The sequence below is a fragment of the Eumetopias jubatus genome, unplaced genomic scaffold, assembly GCF_037043125.1.
Source record: "Eumetopias jubatus isolate StellerSeaLion01/CBP00866 unplaced genomic scaffold, mEumJub1_p1.0 scaffold_5, whole genome shotgun sequence".
NCBI classification, from domain to species: Eukaryota; Metazoa; Chordata; class Mammalia; order Carnivora; family Otariidae; genus Eumetopias; species Eumetopias jubatus.
In genome coordinates, this window is record NW_028274811.1 from 65080349 (window position 1) to 65104244 (window position 23896).

Below are 23896 nucleotides of genomic sequence, written 5' to 3' on the forward strand. Positions count from 1 at the left end.
TAAAGCCATCTATGAAAAGCCCACAGAGAATATCATTCTCAATGGGGAAAACCTAAAAGCTTTTCCCCTAAAGTCAGGAACATGGTAGGGATGTCCACTATCACCACTGCTGTTCAACATAGTACTAGAAGCCCTAGACTCAGCAATCAGACAACAAAAAGAAATAAAAGGCATCCAAATCAGCAAAGAATTCAAACTCTCACTCTGCAGATGATGCGATACCCTATGAGGAAAACTTAAAAGACTTCACCCCAAAATTGCTAGAACTCAGACAGGAATTCAGCAATGTGGCAGGATATAAAATCAATGCACAGATACACAAACAATGAGACAGAAGAAAGAAATTAAGGAGTTGATCCCATTTACAACTGTACCCAAAACCATAAGATACCTAGGAATAAACCTAACTAAAGAGGCAAAGGATCTGTACTCAGAAATGGAACACTCATGAAAGAAACTGAGGAAGACAGAAAAAAATGGAAAACTGTTCCATTTTTATGGATTGGAAGAACAAATATTGTGAAAATGTCAATGCTACCTAGAAAAATATACACATTTAATGTAATCCCTATCAAAATATCATCAACTTTTTTCAAAGAAATGGAACAAATAATCCTAAAATTTGTATGGAACAAGAAAAGACCCCAAATAGCCAAAGGAATGTTGAAAAAGAAAACCAAAACTGGTGGCATCGCAATTCTGGACTTCAAGCTCTATTACAAAGCTGTCATCATCAAGACAGTATGGTACTGGCACAAAAACAGACACATAGATCAATGGAACAGAACAGAGAACCCAGAAATGGACCCTCAGCTCTATGGTCAACTAATCTTTGATAAAGCAGGAAAGAATATCCAATGGAAAAAGACAGTCTCTTCAACAAACGGTGTTGGGAAAATTGGACAGCCACATGCAGAAAAATAAAACTGGACCATTTCCTTACACCACACACAAAAATAGACCCAAAATGGATGAAAGACCTAAATGTGAGACAGGAATCCATCAAAATCCTAGAGGAGAACACAGGCAGCAACTTTTGTGACCTCAGACGCAGCAACATCTTGCTAGACACAATCTCCAAAGGCAAGGGAAACAAAGGCGAAAATGAACTATTGGGACTTCAAGATAAAAAGCTTTTGCACAGCAAAGGAAATAGTCATCAAACTAAAAGGCAACCTATGGAATGGAAGAAGATATTTGTAAATGTCTTATCAGATAAAGGGCTAGTATTCAAAATCTATAAAGAACTTACCAAACTCAACACCCAAAGAACAAATAATTCAATCAAGAAGTAGGCAGAAGACATGAACAGACATTTCTCCATAGAGGACATACAAGTGGCCAACAGACATATGAAAAAAATGCTCAACATCACTCAGCATCAGGGAAATCCAAATCAAAACCTCAATGAGATACCACCTCACACCAGTCAGAATGGCTAAAGTTAACAAACCAGGAAATGACAGATGTTGGCGGGGATGCAGAGAAAGGGGAACCCTCTTACACTGTGGTGGGAATGCAAGCCACTCTGGAAAACAGTATGGATGTTCCTCAAACAGTTGAAATAGAGCTGCCCTATGACCCAGCAATTGCACTACTGGGTATTTACCTCAAAGATACAAATGTAGTGATCCTTAGGGGCACCTGCACTCCAACGTTTATAGCAGCAATGTCCACAATAGCCAAACTATAGAAAGAGCCAAGATGCCCATCAACAGATGAATGGATAAAGAAGATGTGATACACATACATACACACACACACACACACACACACACACACACACACACACACGGAATATTATGCAGCCATAAAAAATGAAATCTTTTCATTTGCAAAGATGTGAATGGAACTAGAGGGTATTATGCTAAGTGAAAGAAGTCAATCAGAGAAAGACAAAAATTATATGATCTCATCGATACGTGGAATTTAAGAAACAAAACAGAGTATCATAGGGGAAGAGAGAAAAAAATAAGATGAAACCAGAGAGGGAGACAAAGCATAAGAAACTCTTAGTCATAGGAAACAAACTGAGGGTTGCTAGAGGGGAGGGGGATGGAGAAATGGGGTAACTGGGTGATAGACATTAAGAAGGGCACGTGATGTAACAAGCATTGGGTATTATATAAGATTGATGAATCACTGACCTCTACCTCTGAAACCAATGACATATTGTATGTTAAGTGAATTTAAATTTAAAAAATGAAAAATTAAAATTAATAAAAAACCATTGGGCTTTGGAAAGTAATTAAGCTATGAGGGTGAAAATCTCATTACTAGATTAGTATCCTTATAAGAAAAGCTATGAAAGAAATCCCTCTCCCTCTTTTTGCCATGTGAGGACACAAGAAGGCAGCCATCTGCAAACCCAGAAGAGGGTTTCACCAGATACCAAATCTGCTGGCACCTTGATCTTGGAATTCCCAACCTTCAGAACTGCGATAAATAAATGTCCGTTGTTTAAGCCACCCAGTCTATGGTATTTTGGTATGACAGTCCAGCTAACTAGAGCTCTCTAACACAGTCTCTTTTTCTATTCATTTGTTTTCCCCACTTTCGTGTATCTTTTATTTCTAGTAGCCAAGTCAGTATCTAGGCTATTCCTGCCCTGACACATGGCATTCCTACTTCAATTTATCATAAAATTTGTCCCTTTGTAAACATTCCAGTTACCTCAAAGATTCTTTAGGCTCAGCTCTCATTTTTAGTCGGTTTTCTCTTTTTGTGTTTGTGCAAGTAGGTGTCTCTTTATATTTCTCCTACATCCCATGATACCAGAAATTTTTCTAAGACTTCATTATTTCTAGAATCTAGTTGTGGTGGAACAGGTGTATTCCTCACAGCTCCAAGTTACTCATTAGCCCAGAAGCAGAAGCAATCTATACAACTTAAAAATAATGACATCTCTAAAAATCTTTTATCCTAAAAGAAGTATGAATTAGACAGCACTGGGGTGATATAATTCTATAATTAACATAAATTATTTTAATTTTGTTTTTTGGTGAGGAAGAGACATGAAGGAGAAGGTAGTAAATGAGGAAAATAAGTGTTAGTGCACTTCAAAGAGAAAAGTACACACATTGACAATCAGATAACAAAATGGAGCTAGTAAGGGAAAGAAGGAATTGATGCGCTAAGTGTCAGCTTCCCAAATGGATGTGCACTTACAGTCACCATATGTGTCTTGACTATTTCAGTTCCCGGACGTTCTGTCTATGTCTGGTTTTCCTAGGCCTTAAGTTGCCAAAGCATCAGCTTAAATTTGTGGCTCTGTCTTAAAATACACTCTCTGTTTCATAAACTAAGACTTTTCATTTTGTTTCTAGGTCCATTATGCATTAATATTTTTTTAAAAGTTACATTTTTTCTAACATTTCTATGTTGGACTTAGAGCAGAATCAACTTTGTCTAAATATATCATAAATTATGGTTGTAATATACATACACATAATTTTCATAATTATAGTTATTTTAAAATCTGGCAAAATGCAAAAAAATGATAATAATAATCCTAAATTTTCCTCTGATATTATACATCCAATAACATGCATTAAACTTTTTATGGTTGATTTTGTGTGTGTGTGTGTGTGTGTAATCACTTAAAATACTCACTGGTATTTTGGATCAGTGTTTCAACTTATATCAGGTATATTTTGTTATATTACAAAGGTTTCATAGTACATTAAAAAAATCTATGTTTTTAAAATCTACTAGGTTGCTGAATGCAAATCTAGTTCAATACTTTCATTTCTTATGAATTCCTTGGTAAGCATCCAGCAAATTTTATTTAACCATTATCTTCTTTCTGTGTTGAATCCTGAACTAAATTTTCTAAATTTACCTGTTTTCCAATAAGTGAATGAATTTAAGTTACATACTTTTCTTTGTTTTGCTTAAATGTGCCCCACCAATTTTTTTCCACTAATTTTGATTTTTGTTATGTCTCTGTTTTAAGTATATGACTATTTCCCTTTTAATTTACATCAGTAGTCAGCAAACTTTTTCTGTAAAGGGCAAGATAAGTAAATATTTTCAGTTCTGTGGGCTATATAGTCTCTGTCACAACTACTCAACTCTTCCATTATAGCATGAAAGCAATGATAAATAATTCATAAAGAAGTGAGTGTGGCCACATTTGGCCCACTGTGGGCCAAGGGCTATATTTTGCCAATGCCCGCATTTCAATTTAAAATTAAATTAAACAAATTAAAATGAAAACTTAAATATAGCCACCCCAAGGTAGGTAGAGATATATTGTTTTTTTTTTTAAGATTTTATTTATTTATTTGACAGAGAGAGAGACAGTGAGAGAGGGAACACAAGCAGGGGGAGTGGGAGAGGGAGAAGTAGGCTTCCTGCCAAGCAGAGAGCCCGATGTGGGGCTCGATCCCAGGACCCTGGGATCATGACTGGAGCTGAAGGCAGATGCCTAACTACTGAGCCACCCAGGTGCCCCAGATATATTGCTTTTTAAATTGTTTGCTACCCTGTAGGATAATACCTTTACAAATTTATTTACTCACCATTATTTCCTATTTCTTCTTTATTTTTTTTAAGATTTATTTATGCATTTTAGAGAGAGAGAGCACAAGCAGGTAGGGCAGAAGGAGAGGGAGAGAGAACCTCAAGCAGACTCCATGCTGAGTATAGAGCCCAACATGGGGCTCCATCTCACAAACTCTGATATCACAACCCCAGTTGAAACCAAGATTTAGACGTTTAACCAACTGTGCCACCCAGGTTGCCCCTTATTTTCTGTTTTTTTTAAAGAGCTATTTTTGCAATTATTTTTTTCTTATTCTTTAAGTACTTCTAAGATAATTTTTAGGGAAGACATTCTAAAATCCTATATGCCTAAAATTGTATTTGTTGTACCTTCACATTAACTGACTTTTACTGGATATAAAATCTAATCCTGATTTTCTTTCCCTTATAAATGTCGCAAATATTATGCAACATTCTTCCTGTCTGTATATTGTTCCTGGGAAGTATGATGTAAATTTTGTTTTTTCTTATACCTATGTTTCTTTCTCTCTGTAGTAAGCAGAATAACCTCCTCCTCCACCCAGGTAATGTTCACACTCTAATTTCTGGAACTTATACATTTATGTTACACGGGCAAAGGCAATTAAAATTGTAGATGTAATCAAGGTTGTTAATCAGCTGACTTTGAGATGGGGAATTATTCTGGATCTATGATCATGCCTAAAATAATCTCAAAGTCCTTAAAAATGGAAAAGAGAGAAGAACAGGCCAGAGTGATGAAACGTGTGAAGGGTTTTTATTTCACTATGATATAAATCAGCTTATCATGGGCACACTAGAATGGAGCTGCTGTTTTTCTGTCTTTCACTAGAATCTCAATGGTCTTCCAATGGTATAATGGGGCAGAGATAAAGGCCCCAAAAAAGGAAACTATAAAACAAAATCAAGGTATTTCCCTATGAAAAGAAGGAAAAATGAGTAAAACAGGAAGAATGAGGACCGAATAGCCCAGGTTTGAGAAATGGTTGAGAAGTTCAAACTTGATGAATAGATTAGATCACTTGACCCTAGATCCCTTTCTTCTTAATACAAGAACATAACATTTTCAGTAAGATTCATAAATATTTTAAGAAATATAAAATGGTATTTCTAGAATTGCTCTTATAGAGGAGTAAAAAATGAATGCCAGTACCTTTTCCAAATATGTTTAGAATCAAATTAATGACAAATGTATCAATATGGCTCATAATTCAAGATAAACCAGTAAGTGTTCATGCAGCATTACATTTTCTAATTTTTTCTACCAATTATTTATATAATTCTTAACAAATCTTTGTGTATTTATAAATCCAGAAATCCCCTCCATTGTTTTTTATTGACTACCTGAACAAACTGGAGATGCCATTATTTTTTTTTTATTTTTTATTGTTATGTTAATCACCATATATTACATCATTAGTTTTTGATGTAGTGTTCCATGATTCATTGTTTGTGCATAACACCCAGTGCTCCACGCAGAATGTGCCCTCTTTAATACCAATCACCAGGCTAACACATCCCCCTACCCTCCACCCCTCTAGAACCCTCAGTTTGTTTTTCAGAGTCCATCATCTCTCATGGTTTGTCTCCCCGTCCAACTTACTCCCCTTCATTCTTCCCCTCCTGCTATCTTCTTCTTTTTCTTTTTTCTTAACATATGTTGCATTTTTTGTTTCAGAAGTACAGATCTGTGATTCAACAGTCTTGCACAATTCACAGCACTCACCATAGCACATACCCTACCAATGTCTATCACACAAGCCACCCCATCCCTCCCACCCCCCACCACTCCAGCAACACTCAGTTTGTTTCCTGAGATTAAGAATTCCTCATATCAGTGAGGTCATATGATACATGTCTTTCTCTGATTGACTTATTTCACTCAGCATAACACCCTCCAGTTCCAACCACGTCATTGCAAATGGCAAGATCTCATTCCTTTTGATGGCTGCATAATAGTCCATTGTATATATATACCACCTCTTCTTTATCCATTCATCTGTTGATGGACATCTTGGCTCTTTCCACAGTTTGGCTATTGTGGACATTGCTGCTATAAACATTGGGGTGCACGTAACCCTTTGGATCACTACATTTGTATCTTTGGGGTAAATACCCAGTAGTGCAATTGCTGGATCATATGGTAGCTCTATTTTCAATTTTTTGAGGAACCTCCATACTGTTTTCCAGAGTGGTTGCACCAGCTTGCATTCCCACCAACAGTGTAGGGGGGTTCCCCTTTCTCCGCATCCCCGTCAACATCTGTCATTTCCTGACTTGTTAATTTCAGCCATTCTGACTGGTGTGAGGTGGTATCTCATTGAGGTTTTGATTTGGATTTCCCTGAGGCCAAGCGATGTTGAGCACTTTTTCATGTGTCTGTTGGCCATTTGGATATCTTCTTTGGAAAAATGTCTGTTCATGTCTTCTGCCCATTTCTTCATTGGATTACTTGTTCTTTGGGTGTTGAGTTGGATAAGTTCTTTATAGATTTTGGATACTAGCCCTTTATCTGATACGTCATTTGCAAATATTTTCTCCCATTCTGTCGGTTGTCTTTTGGTTTTGTGGACTGTTTCTTTTGCTGTGCAAAAGCTTTTTATCTTGATGAAATCCCAAGAGTTCATTTTTGCCTTTGTTTCCCTTGCCTTTGGCGATGTTTCTAGGAAGAAGTTGCTGCAGCTGAGGTCGAAGAGGTTGCTACCTGTGTTCTCCTTTAGGACTTTGATGGACTCCTGTCTCACGTTTAGGTCTTTCAACCATTTGGAGTCTATTTTTGTGTGTGGTGTAAGGAAATGGTCCAGTTTCATTCCTCTGCATGTGGCTGTCCAATTTTCCCAACACCATTTGTTGAAGAGACTGTCTTTTTTCCACTGGACATTCTTTCCTGCTTTGTCAAAGATAAGTTGACCATAGAGTCGAGGGTCCATTTCTGGGCTCTCGATTCTGTTCCATTGATCTATGTGTCTGTTTTTGTGCCAGTACCATACTGTCTTGATGATGACAGCTTTGTAATAGAGCTGGAAGTCCGGAATTGTGATGCTGCCAGCTTTGCTTTTCTTTTTCAGTATTCCTCTGGCTATTCGGGGTCTCTTCTGGTTCCATACAAATTTTAGGATTATTTGTTCCATTTCTTTGAAAAAAGTGGATGGTATTTTGATGGGGATTGCATTGAATGTGTAGATTGCTCTAGGTAGCATTGACATCTTCACAATGTTTATTCTTCCAATCCATGAGTTTGGAACGTTTTTCCATTTCTTTGTCTTCTTCAATTTCTTTCATGAGTATTCTGAGTACAGATCCTTTGCCTCTTTGGTTAAATTTATTCCTAGGTATCTTATGGTTTTGGGTGCAATTGTAAATGGGATCGACTCCTTGATTTGTCTCTCTTCTGTCTTGTTGTTGGTGTATAGGAATGCCACTGATTTCTGTGCATTGATTTTATAGCCTGCTACTTTACTGAATTCCTGTATGAGTTCTAGCAGTTTTGGGGTGGAGTCTTTTGGGTTTTCCACATACAGTATCGTATCATCTGCAAACAGTGAGAGTTCGACTTCCTCTTTGCCGATTTGGATGCCTTTGATTTCTTTTTGTTGTCTGATTGCTGTGGCTAGGACTTCTAATACTATGTTGAAAAGCAGTGGTGATAGTGGACTTCCCTGTCGTGTTCCTGACCTTAGGGGAAAAGCTCTCAGCTTTTCCCCATTGAGAATGATATTCGCTGTAGGTTTTTCATAGATGGCTTTTATGATATTGAGGTATGTACCTTCTATGCCTATACTCTGAAGAGTTTTGATCAAGAAAGGATGCTGTACTTTGTCAAATGCTTTTTCTGCATCTATTGAGAGGATCATATGATTCTTGTTCTTTCTTTTGTTAATGTATTGTATCACGTTGACTGATTTGCGGGTGTTGAACCAACCTTGCAGCCCAGGGATAAATCCCACTTGGTCGTGGTGAATAATCCTTTTAATGTACTGTTGGATCCTATTGGCTAGTATTTTGGTGAGAATTTTTGCATGGAGATGCCATTATTAATGTGATGAAATCTCTGGCAGAATGTTTGTGTCACTTGCTGCCATCTCTAGGCCATATCCCAAAGTGAAATTGGTGAAGAGTCTCATGAACCTGTCAGCTAGATACAGTTGCAATTTGATTCCTTCAATCCTTTATCAGTAATATCCCATTTACAAGAGACTTGAGATTTAAATAAGCCGACCATTCAAAATACTGCATGTTTGACTTCAATATTTTTTCAGACCTACAATTGAATTTCATTATAATGACAAAAATCTGATACTGAAAATGCACATTACAATATATAATGGAGCAAGCTTATTGTAACAATAGTGGAAATATGTTTACCAGTGATATTCTCTTTCCATCCAGTTGTGCTCTGTAGTCAAAGGTGATAGCAATATGTGTTATTCAAAACAGTGAGCTGCGAATATGAGAAAACTTCCACCCATTTCAAAAATGATATAAATATAACCTAATCTGAAGTCAGCAATTGTGGTTTGTTTTCAAAAGCTAGGTACTTGTTGGTTCAATTTTTTTTTAATTTAATAGCTAGATGGGGCTGTTATGGGAACTAGATGACAAACTGTCAGATTTTGAGAAACAGTGATCATTTGATTATGAAAGAGCTACAGCAATAAACACAAAGAACTGAATAGTCAATAGAACTTTAGAGCTCTGTTTTTTAATTTGAGGGCTTGACCATTAGGGGACATAAAAACAATTTAATAAATGTTATTAATATTTTAAAAATGAGATAAAAATATTAAAATACATGATAGATAATAAAAATATTACTAAATGAAATTTTTATTATATGTGTCTGTGTGTATGCTTTTCCCAGAGACATGGTATCTAAAAACACAGTGAAGTCTGTTGATTTTTTCCAAAGATATGGTATCTATGGCTAGATCCATTAGTGGACTGTCTTAGTCAGCTTGGGCTACCATAACAAAACACCATAGATTGCATGGCCTAAACAACAGGAATTTATTTCTCACAATGCTGGAGCTTAGAAGTTCAATATCAAGGTGACAGCATGGTCAGTTACTGACATCTCTCTTTCCAGTTTATGGAACTTCTTTCTGTGCTCTCACATAGTGGAGAGAGAGAACAAGCTGTCTGGTATCTCTTCTTATGAAGACACTAGTCCCATCATGAAGGCCTCCCTCATGACCTCATTTAAATCTAATTATCTCCCAAAAGTCCCATCTACAGATAACATCACATTGTGGGCTAGGGCTTCAGCACATGAATTTGGGGGGCAATTCTATCTGCAACAGGATCAGTGTCTAATCAATAACACAGTCAATCTCATTGACTGATGCTGAGGATAAGAAAGAGAATCTTGGACAATTCTTGTTTGAGTTATTCCACTACAGGGCCTATAACAATGTCTGGCACACAGAAAGCACTTAAAAGTATTGAATTTGTGAAGACATAAGTAAACACCTCAAACTCAACATATTGAAGGCAATATGATATAGTGGCTATGAATTCATTTTCTCAAGGTGAACTGCCAAGAATTGAACCTGGTTTTGCCATTAATTAACCATGTAATCATTGGGAAGTTATTTAAATTCCCTGCTTCAAATTTCTCAACTATAAAATGAGAATAGCAATAGTATTTACAAAAATAAAATTATCTTTAGGATTAAATGGGTTAGTATCAAATGATTAAAATAGTGCCCAGCACATCGTAAATGCTGTGTAAGCTTTCTATTTCTTTTTTTTTTGATATTCAGTTCATCATATTTGTCACCTTTGAAATCATTCTCCTTCAATGTCCATGGTAATTAATGGTGTGATTATCTACTCATATGCTCAAACCTGAAACATGCCCCCATTCCTTCCTCCTGCTCTTTTCATCCCTTTTATATATGCAAACATTTATTTATTCTTCAGGTTTAAGCAAAGAAGCTTTCTGGTTTCCTACCTTGGAGTTATCTCTTCAGAAATTTCCATATTCTTATATTTAGCAACTCATTTAAAGGCATTTTAATGAAAAGTGCTATATTATTATATTTGAATTCTCCTTGTTACTTTTATTTATTTTTGGTCTCTCACATAAAAATACAATAAATAAAAAATGCTTAATAAATATTTGTTGAAGTAACTGAACTAAAAACTACACTTTGAAAATGTGACATATAAAATCACTGTACATAGCAATATAATATTAGTGTATGTGGGGGTAAGGGGATGGAGAACTTTTCCTAAGAAATGAATCCTCATAGGAATTGTTATTTGTTTCAGGGGAGTTTGATGTGGTTAATGCTCTGTTTACTTTTATGTGTATAATGGCTATAAGGCTCTCCTAAAATTACTTACCAAATACTGAAATTTTTCAATAGATGGATCCACAAAGAACTCATCAGCCTCTTTGTCACTTTGATTTCTAGTAAGTGGCAAAGTGACGCTTTCTTTGATTTGGTTAGTTGTTTCTCCCAAAGACTCCCTAGGAGGTTAATGAGTTCTGAAATGTTCAAGTGGTAAGAGAGAGAAAACCAAATAGGGAGAAGCAAAAAGCCTGAAACCAATACAAGAAAATTAATATTGAATGACTGAATCTAAGTTTTTTTTCAGAACTATGAACATTTTATTCATTTAAATAATTTTTATAAACTATATGTAAGAGATTTTTCTGTAACATAGTAAAAAGTCTGTGTTCCATATCTAACAAGCTGGATAACAGTAAAAATAAAAAAAAAAATTAAGCCTTAGCTTTCTCATTGGTAAATTGGAGTTATAGAACTACCTGAAAGAAAAGAGTATAAAATTTAAATAAACCAATATCTATAAAGTCTGTGGTATTTTATACATATGTTGTTTTATAACAATTTTGCCTTCAGTTAAGGTACTGATGATGATTTTCTAAGCACCAAAATCCTTAATTAATTTTGGGAAATTAGTCAAACTAGTTATCAATCTTTAAGTTACTTACCCATTGAAATATACATTATATAGTGTATATAAATACACTGGTATATATATAATTAATATATAACTGAAATATATATGTGTAATAATAATATTAAATAACAAGTAATATGTTCAATTATATATTCTATAAGATACAAATATATAACATATAACATATAAATATAGTATATGATACCTTTTATGTATATATATCATATATGTATTATATGTATTTTTTATGTTACTCTTTTACAGAAAAAAAGAGAAGCTTATTAATTTCAGCAGTTTGCTGTCAACCTAAATCTGCCTTCATTATGTGACTTCTAAATTAGATGGAACTCTTGCAATCATTCAGTTGTTATTTTATACCACATGAGCCATTATGGCTAGTAATTCCTCTTGAAGGATTTGGTATCAGCCACAAAGAATTTTGGTTACGACATTTAAAAAAATTACTGCCTGCCCTGAATGCCTGAACAGTTTATATAGGCAAGATATTTTGGTAAAAGATATTTAAATTCTTCCTTTCCTTTAGTTGTTCTATCTTCTTGTTCCTTTCCCAGTTGAAACTAATTCTGTTGAGAAAGATCACAGTGGAATGCAAATGTTTATTAAATGTGTATTCAAACCCTGTGGTCATAGGTAAACTGCAGTTTTCACATAGTTAGCTTGGCTAGTAGGTGCTTTCTTATTAGAAAATATATTACTCAGGGATGACTATAATAAAGAAGTCAATGGTCTATAACTTGTAACTAAAATGCTCAAGCTGGCCTTGTCAATAAATATTTTTCATTATAGTCTACAGTACTCAGAGTTCAGTTTCTGTGTAGGCAAATACTTTAACTTTTGTTATTCTTGTTATATTGTTAAGGGTTTGATATGACCTTTTAAAAAGGTGAACACAAAGCATAGAAGGCTTGAGCATTTTTATTTCTTATTCAACAAACACAGAAGTCAACCAACTAAGACAAAAGGAGAAGGGGAGAGGGACACACAGGTGAAGAGAAAAAAAAGTTTCAGGTAAAATCTTTTTATGCTAATTAATTTTATTAATTAATGATCAATGGTCACAATGGGATAGCTGTAGATAGAAATGATACAAATCAAATTTCTTCATCCCACTTGTGCATTGTTTTCTTATTTTCCACATTAAACTATTATGACTAATTCTTCTTACCTCTTAGAAAACTTGGTTGCCATCTGAGAGCCATGGTCGGGGAAACCATAACTCATCAAAATGTGACTAGAATTCTTCTCAGTGCACAGAGAGATTTATAAAATCACTGCCCATTTTTTAAAAATAACCAACACGTGTAATTTGTTGCAAGCTATGTCTTTTTAAAAACATCAGAAAATAACAAAAAAAGTATGAATTCGGGGGGGCTGGGTGGCTCAGTCAGTTAAGTGTCTGACTCTTGATTTTGGCTCAGATCATGATCTCAGGGTCAAGAGAGAGATGGAGCCCCGCATCAACCTCCACACTCAGCTGGGAGTCTGCTTGAGATTTTCTTCCCCCCCTTTTTTGCCCCCCTACTCCTGGTCTCACACTCTCTCTCTCAAATAAATAAATAAATTTTTTTAAAAAGTCAACTCAACACCTTTGTAGCATGTAACATTATCATTGAAATAATTATTAGTTTTCTTTTTTAATTCTTTTAAATCTTTTCAAGCCTTATAGAAAATCAGTATAAACAACACATTAAAGTAAGTGAGATTAAATTCAGAGTCTAAGCTTCATGAAACAAATGTTAAAGAGTAATCTGTCCAGTCATGAAAGGTATCCTAATTGATACCTGATTTAAAAGAACACTTATGATATTTCTTCTCATGCAGTCTGTTTCTATCTTTATCATGAACAATCCAAAATAACAGATATTTCAAAGGTGATTTATGACTCAGATAGGAAAATCTTAAGAATTCACTTTTGTGTCAAATCTTCCTTTCCTGGAAACCTTCTAAGTTAATTTTAATTAGAAACAAAATGAAAAGCTATAAATATAGTCTTAAAACATCCTGGGACTTGGTAATGTAACTATGAACAGGGAACAATTTGGAAAAAAGGAATGCTTATTTTTAGCATGTTCTTTTCCTCTGTTCCAACTCACTTTTCTCTCTCCTTCCCCCTCTCAGAATCTTTTATTCAAACACAACTGACTGCTATCAGATCATGTAGGTCATCTCCTTGAATCAGTGTAAGACCCCTCTGCCATACAAAAATTCCCTGGAAATCTGATGTCTGCTACCAAATGAGATTTATTATTTTTTTGCAGAGATGTTTATAGGTTTTATTGTGTTAACACATATTATAGTACTACCTATTTTATTTTATTTGATATTCCTCAATGGAAAAAGTTTTTGTTCAAAAATTGTTTTGAATGATTATATATACACACATTATAGAATTCAAAAAAGTAAAATAGTAAAGGTAAAAGACAAGTTTTTCCCCCTTTCTTCTCCCCAACCATACAATTGCTATATTTCTTTCTGGAACTATCACAGAATTGCTTTATATTAAAGTTTCCAAAAAATAGTCACATAATTTTCTATTGATTCTATACCACTGATGAACATATACAAGACATATATGGGCCAGATACATTTCCATACCCTAGTGTTATTTTTTCAAAGCTATTGCCAGACAGCATTATCTTGTCCTCATTTTATTTATAGATAAATAAAATAAAATCTATTTAAATTTTTTCTTTAGTTTCAAGTTTTTATTTAAAATGTCTATATTACCCAAAGCAATCTACACATTTAATGCAATCCCTATCAAAATAGCAACAGCATTTCTCACAGAGCTAGAACAAAAATTCTAAAAATTGTATGGGACCACAAAAGTCCCCAAATAGCTAAAGCAATTTTGAAAAAGAAAAGCAAAGCTGGAGGTATCACATTTCTGGACTTCAAATTATATTACAAAACTGTAGTAATCAAAACAATATGGTATGGCACAAAAACAGACACATAGATGCTTGGAACAGAATAGAAAACTCAGAAATGAACCCTAAACTCTATGGTCAACTAATCTTTGACAAAGCATTAACGAATATCCAATGGAAAAAGGACATTCTCTTCAACAAATGGTGCTGGGGAAATTGGACAGGAACACATAAAAGGATGAAACTGGACCACTTTCTTACACCACACACAAAAACAAATTCAAAATGGAAGAAAGACCTAAATGTGAGGGAGGAAACTATGAAAATCTGAAAGGAAACTCATGCAGCAACCTCTTTGACCTAGGCCATAGCAACTTCTTATTAGACACATCTCCCGAGGCAAGAGAAACAAAAGCAAAAATGAACTATTGGGATTTCATCAACATGAAAAGTGTCTGCACAGTGAAGGAAACAATCAACAAAACTAAAAGGCAGCCTACAGAATGGGAGAAGATATTTGCAAATGACATATCTGATAATGGGTTAGTATCCAAAATCTATAGAGAACTTCTCAAACTGAACACCCCAAAAATGAATAATCCAGTTAAGAAAAGGGCAAAAGACATAAATAGACATTTTCCCAAAGAAGACACAGGTGGCTAACACATGAAAAAATGCTCAACATCACCCATCATCAGGGAAGTACAAATCAAAACCACGATGAGATACCACCTCACATCTGCCAGAATGGCTAAAGTTAACAACACAGGAAACAACAGATGTTGGGGAGGATGAACAGAAAGGGGAACCCTCCTGCACTGCTGGTGGGAATGCAAGCTGGTGCAGCCGCTCTGGAAAACAGTATGGAGGTTCCTCAAAAAGTTAAAAATAGAAGTACCCTACAACCCAGCAATTGCACTGCTAGGTATTTACCCAGAGGATACAAAAATACAGATTCCAAGGGATACATGTACCCCAATGTTTATAGCAGCATTATCAACAGTAGCCATATTATGGAAGAGCCCAAACACCCACTGAATGAAATCCTGCCATTGAAAGGATGTGCATGGACCCAGAGTGTATTACGCTAAGCAAAATAAGTCAGTCGGAAAAAGACAAATACCATGATTTCACTCACATGTGGAATTTAAGATACAAAACAGATGAACATAGGGGAAATGGAAAAAAAAGAGAGAGAGAGAGAGAGAGAGGCAAACCATAAGAGACTCTTAACTACAGGGAACAAACTGAGGGTTGCTGGAGGGGAGGAGAGTGGGGGATGGGCTAAATGGGTGATGGGTATTGAGGGCACTTGTTCTGATGAGTACTGCGTGTTATATGTAAGTGATGAATCACTAAATTCTTCTCCTGAAACCAACATTACGTTATGTTATTATTATATATTAACTAACTAGAATTTAAATATTTTTTAAAAAGAATATTATAATTACACCATAAACTAACAATTTTATAAGCATAAAAAAATAGGCACAGGATATTTAGAAATTGTGGATAGTAGAGTACAAATTCAAAAGTTTAGGAATTAAGTGAATTGAATGACTGACTACAGAATTAAAAATGTATGTTTAAACTCTAAAATTCAATACAAATTGCTTTTTTAATTTTTTTAAATTATTTTATTTTAAAATATTTTATTTATTTATTTGAGAGAAAGAGAGTGAATGCACGCATGTGAGAGAGAGCACAAGCCAGGGGGGACAGGCAGAGGGAGAGGGAGAAGCAGACTGCCTGCTGAGCAGGGAGCCTGATGTAGGGCTTAATCCCAGGACCCTGAGATCATGACCTGAGCCGAGAGGCAGACACTTAACTGACTGAGCCATCCAGGCATCCCCACTTTCCCTGCCAAACTGCTTTTATAAATCAAACCAAAGACTCAATCAAAGGCTATGTTTTCAGGTAGTTTTCTTCTAGACGAACATGCAGTAGGAAATTAGAACTGAATCGATTCCAACATGAAGTTTAAAAGTAACAGAACAGGACTGAGACTATTCTGATTACTTAAAAAAATGCTAATAATAACAAAATGCCCCTTTTTGGAGCTTTCTTGCCAAACCCATATCCATAGACAGTGAGAGATGAAAGAAAGGACAACACAAATTATTGAAAAGTTGGAAGAATTAACTCTTACAGGAATACCTTCTGCATTGTTGAAAAGTATATAATTAACAAGTGCAAATTCATAAGAAAGAAAAAATAAATAAGAAGAGATTAAATAATATAAGATTTAATTCACTAACACTGAATAATGCATTTAAACATAAACATATTAGTGAATAAAGCAGTAATATGTGCATTAATTTAGATTTGTCAGAAGCTGCCACATTTTTAAAATTGCAATTGGCTTTCCTAAGTATTCTAGATTGTCTGCAAAAGAGAATTTACCATGAAAGAATGAAAGATATTTCTGGTTCAGAACACATCTCATTACCCACCTGCTGTTCTTCCCATGTGCTTAACCTGTTAATCAAAATACCACCTGGTATATATCATTTGGATATTAGGAAACGTAATTGTTTATCTCTTTGACTTTATATTATCAATTCAAAAGGCTTTGTCTTTGAATCAACTGAGGGCACATATCAGGATAAATGGAAATATCCTGTTTTACAATATTTATTTGTAAGACTCTACCATACAACCTACATTGTTTTAGAGTGTTATTGTAATACACTTAGATACAAATAATAGTATATATATTTTTCTTTTATTTATTTGACAGAGACAGAGATAGTGAGAGCAGGAACACAAGCAGGGGGAGTGGGAGAGGGAGAAGCAGGCTTCCCGCTGAGCAGGGAGGGAGCCCAATGTGGGACTCCATCCCAGGACCCTGGGATTATATCCTGAGCCGAAGGCAGACTCTTAACTGACTGAGTTACCCAGTCACCCCACCAATAGTAGTATATTGAGACAACTTTTGCTGGGTCATCATGTTCTCTTATCATTCCTTATTGCTTTCCAAGTATCAAAAAAAATGCTTTTATACTTTCAGTAAAGTTAAAGGTAGATACACTAGTTACAATGACATTTAGATCAAAATAACAACTGAAATGTCACTGAGAATATACCGCTGATTATACAAAGTCACAGTTTTGAAGAATAAGTAGTGGCAAGAATACTACAGCTTCAGGTTAAAGACAAATTATAATTTATTTGGTTTTCTCGCATATTACATAGAAGTCCACTTTTATTTTTCCCCAATTATAAATGGAAAGAAGGTAAAATGGTACACTACATTCTACAAAGAAATAAAACTTAAATGTTATACCTGAGATCTAACAGATTTCTAAAATGTATTATCCAAGTAGACTCTAAACAACTTGAAAATGAATTAATTATTTCCAGCACCAATTATTGGACTATTGCATAAAGAACTTGCCTCACACTGACTTTGCTAAAGGGATATATCATTGTTTCATTTTAAATGGGAATTGATATAGAACCTAAAACTGCATATAATTTAATGAAAGAGACTATGACCAGCAATAACTAAAAGGTATGTTTGGTGTTATATATGTATATATACACATACATACATACACATACATATATATACATACATACATACATACACACACTCTTGGGTGTCTTGAATTTAAGTAGTATTCATCATTTTCTCAGCTTTGTAGAGAAATGCCATTTAATGGTTATTTATTGACTTGCATATTCAGAGTCACAGCAAGTGGGAAAAGCATATATTTATATGGTGAACGTACAATAACTTTTTTTTCTATCTCTAATCACTACATGTTCTTTCATTCAAAGGATAGGGCCATCTTTATTTTATTACAAGCACTGTGACTCCAGAAGTGCAAAACAAGTGGTATTTTAAATGACGCTGATAAAATGAGAATTAAATAAAACTTGCAAACAGAATACATGATAATGGACTAAAAGTGAATATTTATTAACGGAAAATGAGTGACTAACAGAGTTGTGCAATTCAGAAGACATTGCTTGGCTATACATTCTCTCTTCAGACAGATTCGGTTCAATGTGATCCTGACTGATAACTAACAAGAATAATTACCATTTGCTTCTCTGAAATTTCAGCATCATTTTTCATTAGGACATACAACTATCTCATTTTAAAATCCATGCATCTTTGATATGGGCTGATTGTCATGACCTCCACTAATCTTTCTTGACCCAAATTCTAAAAGAATATATAAATATTTAATATCTGCTAAAGACCTTAGAAACCTAATATTATTTCAAACACAACAGTGTTTCTGTTTCTCTCATAATGTTGATTCTTTATGTGTATTACATATTAATCACTTTGTCTAGTGTATTATAATTTACTTTAATAATTAGACAGTAAATATCTATTTTCTATCCTCCTCAATTAATCAAACTGTTTTGTATATAAGTAAGGTTCATTAAATAAACACTTTCAATGTCTATCATGTGTCTATCTCTTCTGAGTGAAGGTAATATAAGAAATATAATAATTGGGGGACAGAATATGTCAACTAAAACTCAAAGCATTTACATTTAAATAAAGTTTAATTAAGTGTTATTTTTAAGTCATTTTAGTCATTATACGTCAAATATAAAATTTTCCAAAATTTTTTTTATATTTGCAAAGTATAATTTAGCATTATATTTTTGGGAATTACCTTGCATAAAAATATAGATTGATGGAATCGTAGAGAAATTGAATAGTTACAGGGAATTCAAAAGTTGAAAACTTGGCATAGAGTCAATTATTAGTAGTTCTAAAAGAAATTTGAATTTAAATATGTTGTTGGAAATACAGATACCACAGTTAGGGAAAGTCAACATAGATAGATTCAGGCAGTGTTGAAATCACTGTGTAATACTTTCTCCTTTGAGTCAGACTGCCCAGTCTGAACTATATTTGAATATCATATATGTGTGTATTTTATATGTATGTATAAATACTCCTTATATGATAAATTACTATTGACTTAGCATTAATTAATAATAAGCAACAATTGATTGATTCAAGCAATTATATTTATAATTCAGTATAGCCTTACATAATTTCTATTCTAACTTTGGAATTTAACACGAACATCAAATGTGTAAAATTATAGAGTAAAACAAATAGCAATTACACAAGAGATGACTTAGCAGCTGTCAGCTTCTGCAAAGAATGGCAGTGCACCAATTCCCTTGGCATTCATGAAGCTGTTATCATGGCTGCTGTCACCTCTGTCTTTGCTGAGGTTAAGAGCAATCATAAGATGCTTTTTTGATTTATTTACTCAGTCTGTTGATTAACATAGATTCAATGCCAGAACACTGTTAAAATCAATTGAAATTTCATTTAGACATTAACATTCAAGGATGCTCTTCTGGTAGTTTTGGTTTCAAAGTATATTTTAGAACATTATACACTATTTCAAGGTAATTAATTATGATGTGGATGTGTGTGTGTGTGCACGCGTGTGCGTGCATGCACAGGCATGTGTATTTTTCCTCTCTGTGTATGTGTATATCTCTTTGTGGGCACATATGGCTTTCACAGCAGTAAGCGGTAATACATTTAGTGTTCAGAGTCTCAAAGATTATACTCCCTGTCACCAAAGCCATATGCTCACTGGTCTCATCATTCTATGAATGTGTTTGGAAGTCCTGAATAATCACTCGATACATTTACATAATGTTGTCAGTTTTAAAAGCCCATTCATATTCTTGATATGCTTGATAATGACTTCTATACAACCCAGTGACAAAAGCAAAATAGAAACTAATATAACATTTTAAAGGTGAGAAATTGAGGTTCTAGAGGTTAAGTAACTGTCCAATATAACATTTGGATCAGGCACTTAGATGCCAAATCTGCTAGCTGCATGTCCATGGTACTGTTTTTGTTTTTTCCCTATAGGAGCAAATAATCCTTTCCAGAATCAAGTAAGCCATATTCCTGATAGCATGCCAAGAGGAGATATGCAAGCATTTTCCCTATTTTGACATTGATTAATGCATTTCTGATTATCCCATTTTGGAGAAGTATCACTATGATCAAAGCTTAGTAAATCATGATAATCTTTAGGTCATATTCTGGTTTCCCAAGGATATAAACAGTGACTCACATTTGAGCACATTTAATATTTTGCCTAAAATAAATATCATAACCCTTCAGAAGCTTACATTCAGAGAAGAAAAAATATTTTAATAGTACATTTTAATCTCCATAAATAGTGTCTTAAAATTTTTGTTGTCCTTTTTCTCTCAGAGACTAATTCTATAATTAAGCTTCTTAAATTAATTAAATAACGAGGCCATCAGACTGAGGTGGCTCTAATGCAGTGGCAGCCTATATAAGTAAACCAATAGCTAAGCCTATAAATGTCTCAAGGCTATGAAATTGAAACTTAAAGGCAACCAATCACAAAAGCCAACTAGACTTTAAGCTATGGGTCAAATAATTGCTTTGCTTTGCATCTGCCTTTTCTGTAAAAAAGTCTCTCCTCCAGCTCCTGTCAGTGGTATGCTCCTAATCACTTCCGGTTTAGAGCTGCCTATTCAAATAGATTTTTTGCTCAAATAAACTCTTAAAAATTTTAACATGCCTCAGTTTATCTTTTAACAAGCTTCTTCCCAAATGCTGTTGCCATTTTGTTTTCAACACTTGAGAGGACACATGACACTTCTGAAGTTGGGATAGAGTTCTGAGTAGTCAAAGAGTGCTGATCATTGGATGATAAAAACATAAAGAACTCATGAACCAGAAATTCCACTTCTACACTGAAAACAACAAAAAAGGAATTCTTGCACATGAATACACCAAGACACATTGATAGATATTTATCACAGGTTTGTTACAATAGCACAAATCAGGAAAAGCCTGAAATATCAGTCTAGGGAAATAAATAAGTGCTTATCTGTGTTTATCAGCACTTACAATCCTGAAATCACAATTGAATAAATATAGCATGCTTGATAATCTCACTTACAGAATAAAATCATTAAAAAACTCAAAATCTCAAAAACAATACTGTTTATATACATATCTGTCATAGCTTCAGCATTCGTTAAAGTAGATCTCCAGCATATGGAATGATGAGCCACTGTTCAACAAAAGACTATAAGGGAAAATTAAACAGAGAAGATTATTACTCACAGGTCCTGGAGAAGGTACTCAGGAAGATTAAGGCAGGGTGCAGGCAGAGAGAGCAAAGCAGGCATAGACCTGGGGCATATGTCTGTATTAGGGTTGATGGGTGGAGTGCTTTGAGTTCCTGGGCTAAAGCCAGATTGGTCAGTTCAAACCAGAGAGAGTGGGGTTATGATAAGCTTCACCTGGGTTTTATCTAAGGCACACACAAGGCTGGGAGTAGTCATATCAGGAACTACATTTACCTAAGACTCTACAGGTGGTTTTTAGGACATGTGCTGGCAAGAGGGGAGAGTATCAGTTAAAGGCCCCTGCAGGCCACAAGGCCACACGAAATGGATGCCCAAGGCAGCAATATTATGGTGTAGTAATCTCCCTTTACATCTTGAATAAAAAATAAAAAGAGCTTTAATCACATGTTAATTATTTTTTCAATTTGTGGTGCTTGGTACAAGCACATTTATTTTACTTAATTATTATACTTAAAAAATAACAATATTTAGGGTACTTTGTGAAATTTTCCTCCTTTCACTATGATAACTTAGAATTTCCTCTATTGTTTTTTAATATAGGAATCTGTTTTTTTAAAAAATGAAGAAAATTATTGTAAAATGAACATGAAATTCACTTTAGAAAAAATCATGGTGATCCTCACAGAAAGCATGTCCCTTAGTGTTATCTTATTTAACACTGCAGCAGCATAGCATTTTCAGAAAACAACAGGATTTGTAGATGATATTCTAGAGAACTAAACTTACTGAAAAACTTCTATAACTTTAACCATGCATAATGAATCAATCTTTTCTATCAATGAATGTATGGTGAAAGCTTTCAAAGATTAATTATGCTTTACATAAATTTTATTTACATAAAGAACTAGAATAACCATTCAGATTATTTTACAAAGGACTTTTTTTAAATTATAGAGGTATGAGAATACTTTGAGGTACACATATAATTTGCCCTATAAAATAAAAACAACTATGTAACCCATAAAATCATTTAGATTACCATCCCATTTGCCAAATCTGAGCTATTAATTAGTTTATTTGCCAAATACTTTTAGAGAAATGACAATGCATTAAATAATTAAATAGGACAGAATAAACTGTTCCTATTCAAATATATAGTAATATAAATATATATCATATAATATATACATACACACACACACACACACACACATAATGACTGAGTTCACTAAATGCTATGTGTATAAAGGCTGCATGAATCAGATGAGCACTGTAAAGTAGTGTCAAGTCAATGGTGAGATATGGAGCCAGATGTGGCAGGACTATCACTATGAAAGGTATTTGATCTGTGGGATCACAGAGGTGCTATCAAGACTAGGTAGAGAGCAGAAAAGAAACAGGCATTCCTCTTAAGTAACAAGAAACTGTCTCGGTCAGGGATTCAGTAGAGAGAAAGAGTGGTTGGCACTGGGTTAGCTGCAGAGGTGAAGGTGAGCAGACACTGTTCTCATTGCTTTTGGGGTGTAAGTTGCAACATAAAAGGCAACATAAGTGGATCATATGAACAAAAGCAAAGGATGTTCTTGCTGCTCTTTTGGGTTTATATTGTTTGAAACAGTGTAGTGGTAGGATTTCAAGTTTTCTAAGAAAAAAATATGGCCATTATTATATTTTCTCCATGAAAAATATTACATAATTAAAATCAGATAATTAATACACTTTCATATACAAATATTGGGTGTTTGAAATACCAGTGTAAAGCAAATCTTTGAGTATGTAGATATTACCAAACAGGGTGAATATATATGCCTTTTACTTTATTGGAACAAATAAATCTAGCAATAAGAACATCTGCACTTGGAATAACATATGCTTCAGATTCAGATATCAATAAATGAAAGAACAAAACATGAATTTTAAGCACTCTACTTAAATATTCCTCCATCTGGAAAAGAACCAATGCCATAAAAATAGGGTTATTTCATCTTTGTTGATACGATCATCTTGTTTTCCTTACCCACACACAAAATAAAATGAATAACTGAAGCAATTATCTGATAATTCATGCCACATTGTTGTTGTTATTGTTGTTGCTTAAATGGAATGAATATCTAGATAGCTGGACCAATTTTCCACTTTACTTTTGGTATATGGTTAGATCATTAAGAAATATATTACTATGGCATGTAAACTGGCATTTTCCCATTAACTTCAAATACATATTTTGAAGACTGTTCTCTAATTTTTTTTAATTCCAGTTTCAAAATTATGCTGACATATCTGTAAAATTTCTGGGTGTTTCATTGAGTCTTTAGGTATTTAGACATTTTATTCTATTTCACAAAATTGAAAAATCATCAAAGAACTCAGAAGTCAGTGTTATAATTTTCCTTCTGATATATTTAAAAAAGTGTCAAACGTAGTATACTCAGCTTGAAAATCGGTTGCATTAACTGTCTAGAAACACCTAG